Source organism: Cibotium barometz, chromosome 11 (genome assembly GCF_041138505.1).
Source record: "Cibotium barometz isolate CiBa-2024 chromosome 11, ASM4113850v1, whole genome shotgun sequence".
Lineage (NCBI taxonomy): Eukaryota > Viridiplantae > Streptophyta > Polypodiopsida > Cyatheales > Cibotiaceae > Cibotium > Cibotium barometz.
Genome location: NC_141056.1, coordinates 61,464,199 through 61,480,620, shown reverse-complemented (window position 1 = coordinate 61,480,620; position 16,422 = coordinate 61,464,199).

Sequence of the window (16,422 nt, the reverse complement as noted above, 5' to 3'; positions counted from 1 at the left end):
GCTAAAACCAGGTGCTTGGGAATTGTTAAGAAGCTGAAGATAAATGCTTTGGGATTTGAAGCAGAATTAGATGTTCATGTGATGCCAGCAAGGTCTGAGGCATATCCATTGATTCTTGGAAGACCATGATTGATTACCATGAGGGCAAGGCAGGACTGGGGGAGAGGACATCTAATTTTGGGTTTGGACCAGCCAGTGAGAAGACAGGTCACATATGACATGGGCAAAGGAAAGGAGTTAATTCCAGAGAGTAGTACATTGGAAGAAGAAGAAGAAGAACAGACTAGCTGTATAGAAGACTTTGAAATAGAAGAGGTCAATTTAGAGGATGAAGGAGAAGAAGTTAAGCTGCTACTGCTAGAACCTAATTTTGACCTAACCTAATGTGTATGTTAGTACAGCTCTGCACAGATGAAGGGGAGAAACTGAAGACTAAAGATGAAGTACAGTCAGGTGGAGAAGAAGTCTTACAAAAGATTCTAGCCAAGGACCTAACTAAAGCTGAAAGAAAGAAGTATATAAGTATGTTGCAGTAGTTTCTAGACCTATTCATCTCTTCTTATACACAGGTTAGGGGAGTGTCTGCTACAATGCAGCATGAGATACAGTTGAAGCCAAAGGCCAGGCCATGTGTACAAAGGTTGAGAAGATTGGGGGTTGTACACAACAAGTGTTGAGAGAAGAAGTGGATAAATTATTGAAAGAAGGGTTTATATATCCAGTTGACAATTCTAAATGGGCTCCTCCAGTAGTGATAACCCCAAAGAAAAATGAGAAATGGAGAGTCTGTGTTGATTTTAAACCTCTGAATACAGTGACCAAAAGAGATCGTTATCCACTGCCTTTTCAAGATGAGATCCTAGATAGTGTAGTAGGCCATGAAAGATATAGTGTATGTGAAGGATACTCATGTTAATGGCTCACCCTAACCCCCCTTGAAACACATCCAACAAGAGATTACTTGGTGAACTACAACTATCGTGAGGATGTTTCCAATGGCCGAGCTCGTAACCCTTGAGGTCTCCAATCTCTACAACTCCTTGAGAAGCAATTCCACCACACCTCCCACCACAGGCATTGTCACACCATCGCGTTGCACTACGGGTACTCATCCCTCCTCTCACCTCACTTAACTCACACACACTCACTAGCATGGATTAGGGAGAGAGATTAGCGTTAGGATTAGCAAGAGCAAGACTCTATTGCACAATGGGAGAGTATCCTTGTATTATGAGAGATATTCACTTATATACATGGCCATAAGTGTTCACATTCACTTAAACTGTGGCCAACCGGGAACTTTAGGCTCATAAGATGCCTAATGCTACTCCAATAACTACTCTCATAATATACCCATGAAGCACGTCACTTAGTACTTCATCCTAACTTACTACCACATGCTATTGAAGCAGGAATCACCAAAAGTATTCTGTCAAACCATTATGGGCACCTATTCAAGTTGTAGATTTGGATGCCATTGCTTCATATCTTGAATATATGACCTTTTGGTGTATCTACCTTGACTCCTTGATATAAGATAATGGTAATATATCTTGTTAACCCTAGAAATAGGTTAACATTCCCCCCTTCCTAATGGTGATCCTGTCCTACTAGTGATCGCGTTGAAGACCTTTGTGTGGGGAGAATTGACATGCTTGTAGATGGCTTTTGATGTCGAGTGACGTTGAATGGTCGTTATTCCTCCATAAGGATTGAGAAGTGCGGGTGGGTGGGGTTTTTTACGAATGATTGCATTTTTATATTTGTGTGAGTATGTTTTTATTGGGATTTTTTTCTCACTTTTTTTTTTACATGTCCTCAGTGCATGAGTATGGATATGTCATACTCATGGAGCAGTTGCTACATTAACTTAGCCAAAAGAATAGTAAGCAATAAGCTTAACAAAAATGGAATCGCTATTTAAGATACTTGGGAGTTGTTTGTGATATTCTACCACTTTTAGGTAGGCCATATGTGACTTCCAATCTGGTGGAATGTGTGTTGGTATTGAAGGATGGAACCTTATCTCATGCAACATGCTTTAGCGCAAATCCCTTTGTCACCTCTCCAACCGGCTGGACTTACTATTTGGAGGTGCTGGCAAGAGGAGCATCACAAGATGCTGATGATGGAGAAAATAATGATGACTTCGATGATGTGGAGTAGCTTTGAGGCAGTCCGTGTGGATTCAAGTCTCAGATTCAAGATCCATCCACTGGTGGGTGTGCCAAGTATTGGGCGGGTCCAACCATTCGGTGGCCTGACCTTCCAACCATCCGCCTAGCCGACTAACCACCTAGATGTAATCCACCCATCCGTGTATCGGTGTGCCTATACGAAGCACTGTCTTTGAAGTGCCATGCCTTTGTACCGAATTACTTTGTAACTCTTCGACATCCGTTTATATAAGGATGAGCCAACATGAATAAATCATTCATCTTTCTGCGCATTGATGCTCCTGTAATATGAAGTTCTATTTTTGTCTTTTAAGTTTAAGTTAGCTGTTGACAGTCTTTAGATATAGTGTATGTGATGGATACTCAGGATACTTCCAGATCTCAATTGCTCCAAAGGATCAATCCACCTAAAAGCCTCTCCTGACTATACAGCTAAGTTCTAGCTGACCAAAACAAGCCCTAACTCATATGCAGAATAGTTTGATTCTCCATCTGAAATCCTTCCTCTTATCCCTAGTTAGGATATTTTCCTCCATGCTCCTTCGGTATCCTTTGACTCTCAGGCTACACTTGTCCGATTAGGATATCAACCTAGAGGATCTTAGTTGATGTAGGTCAAATTCCCTTCTGAACCTGACACAGTCTATAAACCTGGCCCCTAGACCACTAGCAATACTAATACTAGCAATTCCCTTCTGAACCTGACACAGTCTATAAACCTGGCCCCTAGACCACTAGCAATACTAAACCTATCAAACCTGACAACTGATTTCTTATGATTGTTAGCCCAAACCACAAAAAATGTTAAACAAGACCAGACTTAGTTGACCTATGCTGTTGACACACAACACACGCAACTGATCAGGCTATCTCTTTTAGTACTTGCTGGCTCAAACTCAAGCTTGAAAAGATGCAGGGGAGAAGAGAGCTTGAGCTCTTGCAACAAGAACACACACAATCACAAAACCCTAATAGAGAACACACAAGGTGAGAGGCTGAAAATCTTCTTCTCCTTCACTCAACACTCAACACACCATATACAAGATAAGAGTACACACAATATGAAAGGTACTCAACCAAATACATACAAGGGTTCTCTATAGTGTGAACCCGACTAAATGAGCTGGCGCTATAACTATGCCAGTCTCTAGAATGGCTGTCACACAGCCTGTCATCCCACTGGCTGCATATCACCCAAGATCTCACCAACCATGCCAGTGGTGTAAGTGTGGGGCCTATTCCCCCCAGGCGGGTCATCAGTGTCCACCGCCTCACTGAATGAGCTCGATATCTCAACACTCCCCCTTGAGCTCAACTCCATCTCATGTACACCAAGCGAAGCCCTGAATCTGCGGAGCTTCTCTGTACCCAATGCTTTGGTGAAGATGTCAGCTACCTGATCCTCTGTGCTGACGTAAACAAGATCAAGGTCTCCTGCCAAGACCTTCTCTCTGATGAAATGGTAGTGGACCTCTATATGCTTCGTGTGAGCATGAAATACTGGGTTCCTGGCCAACTGTATACTGCTAATGTTGTCACAGAAAATGACAACTTGTCTATCCACTGATAGACCCAAATCTGCAAGTAGCTTTCTCAACCAAGCTACCTCACATGCTGCCATAGCAGCTCCTCTGTACTCGGCCTCTGTACTGGATAGAGCAACCGTAGGCTGCTTCTTGTTGCTCCAAGTCACAGAGCAGCACTCCCCAAAGAAAACATGAAGCCACTAGTAGATCTTCTATCTTAGATACTACCAGCCCAATCAGCATCTGTGTACCCATGTACACATATCTTTGTCCCAGTCTCATAGGATAGTCCACAATGCAAGGTAGACCTCACATACCTCAGTATGAGTCTCAATGCATCCAAATGCGATTTTCGTGGAACCTGCATAAACTGACTCACCAACCCAACAGCATAGCTCAAATCTGGTCTGGTGATCATCATGTAGATCAAGCTTCCTACTATGCGCCTATACATAGTAGGATCCTCCAAAATCTCTCCTGAATCTGCACTCAACCTGCCATTCTGATCCAATGGCACGGAGATAGGCTTACAGCCTGTCATACCATACTTGGACAACATGTCCAAGCCATACTGTCTCTGCAGTATTCCAATACCATGTGGTGACCTAATCACCTCAATGCCCAAGAAATATCTGAGCTCCCCCAGATCCTTCATCTCGAATTTTTGTCTAAGCAAGATCTTTACATCAAAGATCTCTGCATAATGGTCCCCCGTAACGATCAAGTCATCTACATAGATGACAACAAGCACAACCCCTCTATCACCATGTCTCACATACAGCGAGAAATCTGCATTGGCTACATGAAAGCCAATAGTGACAAGATATTCAAAAATCTTGTCAGACCATGCTCTTGGTGCTTGTTTTAAGCCATACAAGGCTTTCTTCAACCTGCAAACATGCTCGGGGTGACTCACATCCTCATAACCAAGTGGCTGCAACATATACACCTCTTCTTGCAAATCCTCATGCAAGAATGCATTCTTTACATCCATCTGATGTAAAGACCATTGCTTTGACGACACAGCCACCACTGCTATCACAACTCTCACTGTTTCCATCTTGGCAACTGGGCTGAAAGTTTCCTCATAGTCAATGCCATATGTCTGTGCATATCCTTTGGCTACCAATCTAGCCTTGTACCTGTTTATGCTTCCATCACTGTTATGTTTTACTTTGTACACCCACTTGCATCCAATGGCTTTCTTGCCTTCAAAGCAATTGCACTAAATCCCAAGTCTCATTTCCATATAGTGCATCCATCTCCTCATCCATAGCTTTCTCCTAGCACACATTTCCAACAGCCTCATCAATGCATGTGGGCTCTACAACCTGCACAACCTTTTCCATATATGCATAGTGATGTGCCACATAACCATCATAGGTAAATCTCTGCACAGGATTTTTCACTCTCCCAGATCTTCGCAGCTTTTCATTTATGGCTTCCATAGCCTTCTTTACACCATGTGTTCTCATAGCTGGGATCCCAAGCTCCTCATAGTGGCTCATATCTGAGCCACTAGACTCTCCATCAACATGAGAATGCCCTGCAGAAATGTCAGGCATACCAAGGGGCTCAACCACATTTCTGCTTGAAGATGCATAGTTGTTCTGCTGCACTTTCCCATTTTGCATATCAGCCTACTTCTTATAACACTCTGCCTGCACATGTCCAGGCTTACCACAATAATAGCATTCACGTGCATCATTATACTGCCTTTGCCAATTTCCACGTCCTCTTTGAATCCCCCTACCTCTGAATTTGCCTCTTCCACCTGCGTGTTATTGTTGTTGTTATGTATTCTGGGACTATTGTTGTTGCTGCTACTGTCCATAATTCTGATTACCTATTTGGCCACCTCCTTGACCGCGTCCACGGCCTCCTCTACCTCGTCCTCTACCTGAACTTGTGTAGAAGGCCTGTTGCTCTGAACTGTTTTTGTTTTGTGAAGACTGTTGGTCTTCACCCAAGCTCTTCTCTTCTATAATCAGCATAGACACCAAATCTGTAAAGTTGGGAATGTTTTCTTGAGTCTGAATAGACGTCTTGAACGCCTTGTATTGTGGCCCGAGACCACGTAGACAGACTTCCACCTTATCATCATCATCTACTAACACATCTACTGACACACCAATAGATGCAAGGGATTCCACAATACCCTTTATCTTCAATGCATAGTCATTCACAGACATGCTCTTTTTCTCCACAGTATGAAGTTCGTTCTTCAACTGTATCTTGCGTGCCTTGGTATTTGTTTCATACAGTTTTACCAAGGTGTCCCACGCCTCCTTGGGGGACTTGGCATCCTGAATATGCCCAATCATGGTGTCCTGTATACTAATGGAGAGTCAACACATTACTTTCCTAGCTCCTTGGTTCCAGTCTTTAAACTCTTTCACATCTGCAGCAGTCGAATTTATGTCCGGTATCTCTGTTGCCTCTTCATGCTCACCTTCTATATAGTCCCAATAACCCTTTCCCATCAAGAAATTCGTCAACCTGAACCTCCAAGCATGGAAGTTATTCTTATCAAGCTTCTCAGCCACAATCTGGGTTATGCCATCATTTGACATCTTGCCAGATACACAAATTTACTAGAAACAGCACTCTGGTTTTTTTCTGCACAACTGCTGTATTTCTTACAGCGGTACTGTAGTACTCTCAAATGTCACAACCAGTGACTTCAATGTGCATACCCAATGGTAACTGTTGACCTCTTTGCAGCACCCACAGTGTCTGCACAGTCAATCTGTCTTCCTGCAGTTCTTAAAACAGAGTTCTGCAGAGAATCAGTGACTTACCCGCCGCCGCAGTGCTCGAAATCGCCTGCTTTCTGAAAAACGGAGGTCCAGACGCACCCGAAATGCGTTTTCGGCCCAGAAAATTTTGTCCGATGATAGGACAGTTTGATAGGAAATTATAGTTGCCTAGTATAGTTGCCCTATAGCTTTACTCCCACGCGAAGAAAGCTCCTCAATCAGAGATCGTTGCGGCGGTGCCTCTCCCTGTAGAGCTCCTGCCGACAAGGGTGTAGTCACCAACACAAATAGGGAAGAGTAGTTGCAGCTCTTACCCTCGTACCGCTTCTACCAACATACATGTAGAGGATTTAAGCTATCCAAGTTCTAATAGAATTGCAACCATAGAGGTCTTAGAGAACCTACCTCCTACAAGACCCGCTCACCTTCTGTAACTTCTGCTCTAGGCAAACTCAACTCAAACAAAGCCTATTTTGTCTTCTACTCACACAAAACAGTCGCATCAGAACTGCTCCCCCCCCCCAAAAAAAACTTCTTTCTCTCCTCACGACTCTTTTCTTCTCTACACCCTTTCGACCTTCTTCTTGATTTCTCTTCTCTTGGATATGGATGTGTATGTGAAGAATGGATGTGAAAATGGATGTGAATGTGTATGTGAAGAATGGATATGAATGTGTATGTTAAGAATTGATGTGAATGTGTATGTGAAAATGGATGTGAATGTGTATGTGAAGAATGGATGTGAATGTGTATGTGAAGAATGGATGTGAATGTGTATGTGAAGAATGGATATGGATGTGTATGTGAGAAGAATGGATGTGGATGTGTATGTGAAGAATGGATGTGGATGTGTATGTGAAGAATGGATGAGAATGTGTATGTGAAGAATGGATGTGAATGAGTATGTGAAAGAATGGATGTGGATGTATGTAAAAGAATGGATGTGGATGTGTATGTGAAAGAATGTGATGTGATGTAAAGAGATAAGATGTGACATGAATATATGTGGATGTGAAGTGATGGATATGAATGTATGGATAGATGTGAGTAGTCGTACATGTGAACAATTGGATGGATGTGGATGAATGAGATGAGATGTGTATGAATGAGGTATGATGTGGATAGAAGTGATATGATATAATGTGGATAGAATATATGTGATGGGATGGTTATGAGAATGAATGTGGTGGATATGAATGAATGAATGTGATGTGATGGATGTAAATGGATGTGATGTAAATGAATGTGATGTGATGTGATGTAAATGAATGTGATGGATGTGAATAGATGTGATGTGATGTGAATGAATGAGATGTGATGTCATGTGAATCGAAATGTGAGTGAATGAGATGTGATGTAAATTGGGATAGATGTGATATAAGATGTGAATGAATATGATGTGATATAAGATATACATTGGGATAGATGTGATATAAGATGTGAATGAATATGATGTGATGAGATGTGGATATGGGTAGATGCAAGTGAATGAGATATCTGACGTGGATAAATGAGGAAAGATGTGATGAGAATGGGAATACATATGAAATAAATGAGGATTGATGTGGAACAATGTGGAAAGACGAGAGTTCGTTTATAGAAATTATTGTGGTTATTAAGGATATGAATGATATGATCTAAATGAATTGTTATCTGATGATGAGTTCTATATAAGGGATCTTTATCCCATGATTCTGTTGGGTTCACCAGACTATAAGGAATCCCATAATCAGTTAGATCTTAAGGGAAAGAGTTGTCCTCTAATTTGCAAGATGAGGACATCTCGCGTTTTTTTAAGTGGGGTAGGATGTAAGATTCCTCCCTCTAGCTTTTGAGGTGTGCAAGTATAAGAACCTCCCCTTCTGATCTTATAATTATTCCCCTCTCTGAAATAAAAGAAAGATCCTGTTTTACCCTGTTTTGGCCTGGAGGAGAGAGGAAATTTCTAGAGGGAGGTAATTCAAAATTGAGATATTTTTGAATATAAAAATCCTCCTAGTGTCTAAAATGGTTTCCCCTGAAACAAAAATTCAAAAAGAACTTTTCAATGTGCAATTGGAATTAATTGAAAATAGGTAAAAATAACCGTAGCCTAGGGGTCCAGATTTTCAGAAATTTTTGGATTATGGTCCAATTAAGGTTCCTATGGACCAATAAGATTAATCCAAATGTAGGGAGGAGATAAATGAAGAATAAAAGAAAAACCCCCCAAAAAGGGGTAAATGCTCACATAAGATGAAGAGTGGACTAAGGACCAAAGAAAAGAATTAAAAAACTGAATTTTGTCACCTTAGTGTGGGGATCTCCCCTCATGAAGTAGGTGCCTTTTTCTCATCATTACCTCCAATTCTTAATCAATAAAATGAGATATTTTCATCTGTCCTCTCTCCTATTTCAAAACTATATCCAAAAAGTAAGTTGAACTGACCCAAAAATGGTTAAAAAAAATGACCAAACTGATCTGGAAAATTCTAGAATTAGTTTGCTTGGTTAGAGGCTCACTTTTTCCTATAAATAGAAGCCTCCCCCTTTGTAAAAGCTTAATAGTGTTTATGCATTCTTACTCTACCCTCTTGCCCTGAGCCATCTACATTGAATTTTTAATAATTCAATTGTTTTTGGCCTAATCCTCTCGAAAGTGAATTGGTGGCCACTCTTGCTTTCAAACAAGAGTAGAACCCTCAATCCCTCAAGCCAAAGGAGAGCTTAAAAGCTCCATGTAAGCTGATTTTCTTACTTGTTTAATAAAAAATCTATGGTTTTCTTAATTTTTATGTTTTGCAAATGTTGAATTAAATTCAAATGCTATGCCTTTGATAAAAAGGCCACCCCCTTCTCCTCTTTACATTCCAACCTTTCTCAATCCTAGAAAGATTAACTAAGAGATTAATTAAACTCTTCTTATTGTTTACTCTCTTGAATTTAGAAAATTGTGTAGATTAGAGTTCTATAAATCTAATTTACGTTAATTTAAGTTAAATAAAGAATGATAAAAATGAGAAATGGTCAGCCATACAAAGGAGGTTATGGCAAAATTTTCTAGAATTTTGTGAAAAAGAAAGTTTGTTTTTATGTTATTACAAAAGAGTAATTCCCACCATTTTTGCATCTAAAAGAAATATTCTAATTACTCCATGTACATATTCACCTATGAATATGCATGGATATCACTGATATTAATTATTAAATTTGATTTTTATGCATAGAAAGATGCATAAAGAAAAATTTTTTGTACAAAAGTGTTATTCTTATTAAATTTGATTTCTATGCATAGAAAGATACATAAAGGAATTTTTTTATTACAAAAGTGTTATTCTTATTAAATTTGATTTCTATGCATAGAAAGATGCATAATGGAATTTTTTTTAATTATAAAAGTGTTATTCTTATTAAATTTGACCTATGCCTTTGACACACAACACACGCAACTGATCAGGCTATCTCTTTTAGTACTTGCTGGCTCAAACTCAAGCTTGAAAAGATGCAGGGGGGAAGAGAGCTTGAGCTCTTGCAACAAGAACACACACAATCACAAAACCCTAATAGAGAACACACAAGGTGAGAGGCTGAAAATCTTCTTCTCCTTCACTCAACACTCAACACACCATATACAAGATAAGAGTACACACAATATGAAAGGTACTCAACCAAATACATACAAGGGTTCTCTATAGTGTGAACCCGACTAAATGAGCTGGCGCTATAACTATGCCAGTCTCTAGAATGGCTGTCACACAGCCTGTCATCCCACTGGCTGCATATCACCCAAGATCTCACCAACCATGCCAGTGGTGTAAGTGTGGGGCCTATTCCCCCCAGGCGGGTCATCAGTGTCCACCGCCTCACTGAATGAGCTCGATATCTCAACACTCCCCCTTGAGCTCAACTCCATCTCATGTACACCAAGCGAAGCCCTGAATCTGCGGAGCTTCTCTGTACCCAATGCTTTGGTGAAGATGTCAGCTACCTGATCCTCTGTGCTGACGTAAACAAGATCAAGGTCTCCTGCCAAGACCTTCTCTCTGATGAAATGGTAGTGGACCTCTATATGCTTCGTGTGAGCATGAAAGACTGGGTTCCTGGCCAACTGTATACTGCTAATGTTGTCACAGAAAATGACAACTTGTCTATCCACTAATAGACCCAAATCTGCAAGTAGCTTTCTCAACCAAGCTACCTCACATGCTGCCATAGCAGCTCCTCTGTACTCGGCCTCTGTACTGGATAGAGCAACCGTAGGCTGCTTCTTGTTGCTCCAAGTCACAGAGCAGCACTCCCCAAAGAAAACATGAAGCCACTAGTAGATCTTCTATCTTAGATACTACCAGCCCAATCAGCATCTGTGTACCCATGTACACATATCTTTGTCCCAGTCTCATAGGATAGTCCACAATGCAAGGTAGACCTCACATACCTCAGTATGAGTCTCAATGCATCCAAATGCGATTTCCGTGGAACCTGCATAAACTGACTCACCAACCCAACAGCATAGCTCAAATCTGGTCTGGTGATCATCATGTAGATCAAGCTTCCTACTATGCGCCTATACATAGTAGGATCCTCCAAAATCTCTCCTGAATCTGCACTCAACCTGCCATTCTGATCCAATGGCACGGAGATAGGCTTACAGCCTGTCATACCATACTTGGACAACATGTCCAAGCCATACTGTCTCTGCAGTATTCCAATACCATGTGGTGACCTAATCACCTCAATGCCCAAGAAATATCTGAGCTCCCCCAGATCCTTCATCTCGAATTTTTGTCTAAGCAAGATCTTTACATCAAAGATCTCTGCATAATGGTCCCCCGTAACGATCAAGTCATCTACATAGATGACAACAAGCACAACCCCTCTATCACCATGTCTCACATACAGCGAGAAATCTGCATTGGCTACATGAAAGCCAATAGTGACAAGATATTCAGAAATCTTGTCAGACCATGCTCTTGGCTACATGAAAGCCAATAGTGACAAGATATTGAGAAATCTTGTCAGACCATGCTCTTGGTGCTTGTTTTAAGCCATACAAGGCTTTCTTCAACCTGCAAACATGCTCGGGATGACTCACATCCTCATAACCAAGTGGCTGCAACATATACACCTCTTCTTGCAAATCCTCATGCAAGAATGCATTCTTTACATCCATCTGATGTAAAGACCATTGCTTTGACGACACAGCCACCACTGCTATCACAACTCTCACTGTTTCCATCTTGGCAACTGGGCTGAAAGTTTCCTCATAGTCAATGCCATATGTCTGTGCATATCCTTTGGCTACCAATCTAGCCTTGTACCTGTTTATGCTTCCATCACTGTTATGTTTTACTTTGTACACCCACTTGCATCCAATGGCTTTCTTGCCTTCAAAGCAATTGCACTAAATCCCAAGTCTCATTTCCATATAGTGCATCCATCTCCTCATCCATAGCTTTCTCCTAGCACGCATTTCCAACAGCCTCATCAATGCATGTGGGCTCTACAACCTGCACAACCTTTGCCATATATGCATAGTGATGTGCCACATAACCATCATAGGTAAATCTCTGCACAGGATTTTTCACTATCCCAGATCTTCGCAGCTTTTCATTTATGGCTTCCATAGCCTTCTTTACACCATGTGTTCTCATAGCTGGGATCCCAAGCTCCTCATCAAGGCTCATATCTGAGCCACTAGACTCTCCATCAACATGAGAATGCCCTGCAGAAATGTCAGGCATACCAAGGGGCTCAACCACATTTCTGCTTGAAGATGCATAGTTGTTCTGCTGCACTTTCCCATTTTGCATATCAGCCTACTTCTTATAACACTTTGCCTGCACATGTCCAGGCTTACCACAATAATAGCATTCACGTGCATCATTATACTGCCTTTGCCAATTTCCACGTCCTCTTTGAATCCCCCTGCCTCTGAATTTGCCTCTTCCACCTGCGTGTTATTGTTGTTGTTATGTATTCTGGGACTATTATTGTTGCTGCTACTGTCCATAATTCTGATTACCTATTTGGCCACCTCCTTGACCGCGTCCACGGCCTCCTCTACCTCGTCCTCTACCTGAACTTGTGTAGAAGGCCTGTTGCTCTGAACTGTTTTTGTTTTGTGAAGACTGTTGGTCTTCACCCAAGCTCTTCTCTTCTATAATCAGCATAGACACCAAATCTGTAAAGTTGGGAATGTTTTCTCGAGTCTGAATAGACGTCTTGAACGCCTTGTATTGTGGCCCGAGACCACGTAGACAGACTTCCACCTTATCATCATCATCTACTAACACATCTACTGACACACCAATAGATGCAAGGGATTCCACAATACCCTTTATCTTCAATGCATAGTCATTCACAGACATGCTCTTTTTCTCCACAGTATGAAGTTCGTTCTTCAACTGTATCTTGCGTGCCTTGGTATTTGTTTCATACAGTTTTACCAAGGTGTCCCACGCCTCCTTGGGGGACTTGGCATCCTGAATATGCCCAATCATGGTGTCCTGTATACTAATGGAGAGTCAACACATTACTTTCCTAGCTCCTTGGTTCCAGTCTTTAAACTCTTTCACATCTGCAGCAATCGGATTTATGTCCGGTATCTCTGTTGCCTCTTCATGCTCACCTTCTATATAGTCCCAATAACCCTTTCCCATCAAGAAATTCGTCAACCTGAATCTCCAAGCATGGAAGTTATTCTTATCAAGCTTCTCAGCCACAATCTGGGTTATGCCATCATTTGACATCTTGCCAGATACACAAATTTACTAGAAACAGCACTCTGGTTTTTTTCTGCACAGCTGCTGTATTTTTTACAGCGGTACTGTAGTACTCTCAAATGTCACAACCAGTGACTTCAATGTGCATACCCAATGGTAACTGTTGACCTCTTTGCAGCACCCACAGTGTCTGCACAGTCAATCTGTCTTCCTGCAGTTCTTAAAACAGAGTTTTGCAGAGAATCAGTGACTTACCCGCCGCCGCAGTGCTCGAAATCGCCTGCTTTCTGAAAAACGGAGGTCCAGACGCACCCGAAATGCGTTTTCGGCCCAGAAAATTTTGTCCGATGATAGGACAGTTTGATAGGAAATTATAGTTGCCTAGTATAGTTGCCCTATAGCTTTACTCCCGCGCGAAGAAAGCTCCTCAATCAGAGATCGTTGCGGCGGTGCCTCTCCCTGTAGAGCTCCTGCCGACAAGGGTGTAGTCACCAACACAAATAGGGAAGAGTAGTTGCAGCTCTTACCCTCGTACCGCTTCTACCAACATACATGTAGAGGATTTAAGCTATCCAAGTTCTAATAGAATTGCAACCACAGAGGTCTTAGAGAACCTACCTCCTACAAGACCCGCTCACCTTCTGTAACTTCTGCTCTAGGCAAACTCAACTCAAACAAAGCCTATTTTGTCTTCTACTCACACAAAACAGTCGCATCAGAACTGCTCCCCCCCCCAAAAAAAAACTTCTTTCTCTCCTCACGACTCTTTTCTTCTCTACACCCTTTCGACCTTCTTCTTGATTTCTCTTCTCTTGGATATGGATGTGTATGTGAAGAATGGATGTTAAAATGGATGTGAATGTGTATGTGAAGAATGGATATGAATGTGTATGTTAAGAATTGATGTGAATGTGTATGTGAAAATGAATGTGAATGTGTATGTGAAGAATGGATGTGAATGTGTATGTGAAGAATGGATGTGAATGTGTATGTGAAAATGGATGTGAATGTGTATGTGAAGAATGGATATGGATGTGTATGTGAGAAGAATGGATGTGGATGTGTATGTGAAGAATGGATGTGGATGTGTATGTGAAGAATGGATATGGATGTGTATGTGAAGAATGGATGAGAATGTGTATGTGAAGAATGGATGTGAATGAGTATGTGAAAGAATGGATGTGGATGTATGTAAAAGAATGGATGTGGATGTGTATGTGAAAGAATGTGATGTGATGTAAAGAGATAAGATGTGACATGAATATATGTGGATGTGAAGTGATGGATATGAATGTATGGATAGATGTGAGTAGTCGTACATGTGAACAATTGGATGGATGTGGATGAATGAGATGAGATGTGTATGAATGAGGTATGATGTGGATAGAAGTGATATGATATAATGTGGATAGAATATATGTGTTGGGATGGTTATGAGAATGAATGTGGTGGATATGAATGAATGAATGTGATGTGATAGATGTAAATGGATGTGATGTAAATGAATGTGATGTGATGTGATGTAAATGAATGTGATGGATGTGAATAGATGTGATGTGATGTGAATGAATGAGATGTGATGTCATGTGAATCGAAATGTGAGTGAATGAGATGTGATGTAAATTGGGATAGATGTGATATAAGATGTGAATGAATATGATGTGATATAAGATATACATTGGGATAGATGTGATATAAGATGTGAATGAATATGATGTGATGAGATGTGGATATGGGTAGATGCAAGTGAATGAGATATCTGACGTGGATAAATGAGGAAAGATGTGATGAGAATGGGAATACATATGAAATAAATGAGGATTGATGTGGAACAATGTGGAAAGACGAGAGTTCGTTTATAGAAATTATTGTGGTTATTAAGGATATGAATGATATGATCTAAATGAATTGTTATCTGATGATGAGTTCTATATAAGGGATCTTTATCCCATGATTCTGTTGGGTTCACCAGACTATAAGGAATCCCATAATCAGTTAGATCTTAAGGGAAAGAGTTGTCCTCTAATTTGCAAGATGAGGACATCTCGCGTTTTTTTAAGTGGGGTAGGATGTAAGATTCCTCCCTCCAGCTTTTGAGGTGTGCAAGTATAAGAACCTCCCCTTCTGATCTTATAATTATTCCCCTCTCTGAAATAAAAGAAAGATCCTGTTTTACCCTGTTTTGGCCTGGAGGAGAGAGGAAATTTCTAGAGGGAGGTAATTCAAAATTGAGATATTTTTGAATATAAAAATCCTCCTAGTGTCTAAAATGGTTTCCCCTGAAACAAAAATTCAAAAAGAACTTTTCAATGTGCAATTGGAATTAATTGAAAATAGGTAAAAATAACCGTAGCCTAGGGGTCCAGATTTTCAGAAATTTTTGGATTATGGTCCAATTAAGGTTCCTATGGACCAATAAGATTAATCCAAATGTAGGGAGGAGATAAATGAAGAATAAAAGAAAAACCCCCCAAAAAGGGGTAAATGCTCACATAAGATGAAGAGTGGACTAAGGACCAAAGAAAAGAATTAAAAAACTGAATTTTGTCACCTTAGTGTGGGGATCTCCCCTCATGAAGTAGGTGCCTTTTTCTCATCATTACCTCCAATTCTTAATCAATAAAATGAGATATTTTCATCTGTCCTCTCTCCTATTTCAAAACTATATCCAAAAAGTAAGTTGAACTGACCCAAAAATGGTAAAAAAAAATGACCAAACTGATCTGGAAAATTCTAGAATTAGTTTGCTTGGTTAGAGGCTCACTTTTTCCTATAAATAGAAGCCTCCCCCTTTGTAAAAGCTTAATAGTGTTTATGCATTCTTACTCTACCCTCTTGCCCTGAGCCATCTACATTGAATTTTTAATAATTCAATTGTTTTTGGCCTAATCCTCTCGAAAGTGAATTGGTGGCCACTCTTGCTTTCAAACAAGAGTAGAACCCTCAATCCCTCAAGCCAAAGGAGAGCTTAAAAGCTCCATGTAAGCTGATTTTCTTACTTGTTTAATAAAAAATCTATGGTTTTCTTAATTTTTATGTTTTGCAAATGTTGAATTAAATTCAAATGCTATGCCTTTGATAAAAAGGCCACCCCCTTCTCCTCTTTACATTCCAACCTTTCTCAATCCTAGAAAGATTAACTAAGAGATTAATTAAACTCTTCTTATTGTTTACTCTCTTGAATTTAGAAAATTGTGTAGATTAGAGTTCTATAAATCTAATTTACGTTAATTTAAGTTAAATAAAGAATGATAAAAAT